The sequence below is a fragment of the Penaeus monodon genome, chromosome 24 (genome assembly GCF_015228065.2).
Source record: "Penaeus monodon isolate SGIC_2016 chromosome 24, NSTDA_Pmon_1, whole genome shotgun sequence".
Taxonomy (NCBI): Eukaryota; Metazoa; Arthropoda; class Malacostraca; order Decapoda; family Penaeidae; genus Penaeus; species Penaeus monodon.
The window spans coordinates 26943110-26943668 of record NC_051409.1 but is presented as its reverse complement, the minus strand read 5'-3'; the positions used below and the strand labels follow the sequence as shown (position 1 = coordinate 26943668).

The 559-nt window shown below is 40.3% G+C and overlaps 1 protein-coding gene across 1 annotated transcript in view; it reads right to left on the bottom strand.

The window, feature by feature from the left end:
* LOC119588700 (H(+)/Cl(-) exchange transporter 7-like) overlaps window positions 1-559 on the bottom strand; it is a 25784-nt gene that overhangs the window by 22749 nt on the left and 2476 nt on the right.

Below are 559 nucleotides of genomic sequence, written 5' to 3'. Positions count from 1 at the left end.
GGGGGGGTATCTATGATTTACAATATCATTTAAGTAAGATTCATTACACAGGTAAATGTCTGCGAGGAACCCACATGTTCAGAATTCTAGCAAAGGGTAACAAAACCACATGTACTGGTATCCTGGTAACCTAGAACATGTAGACCTCCCACCAAAAAAGTACCTGTCCGTGCTCAATTTTTCCAGATTATAAGTGGAAATAATCTGTCACCCTTTGCCAAAGCACTAATGACACAGCCTGCAGACTAGTTGGCTGGTGTTATATATGAAGAGAAAACCTTCCTAAGCCTGGGGCTTTGCTTCCAGACTCCCACCCAATCATCATATTTCCCTAGTTGGGCATTCTGCTCCCAGCCCCAACCAATTTCCTTATTTCCCAATTTACTTATTTTGAAATACACAAATATATCACAAGTACAGCGTCTTTTCACAAAACATAAGGTGATTGTAACTTCTCAAACTCATGAGTAAAGACAGTTTATACAGGGTTGCCATACAACAAAGTGTTTTGTTGCGGGGTGAGATAAGTCTGGAATTAAATTCCAAGCAGCAGTTGTTG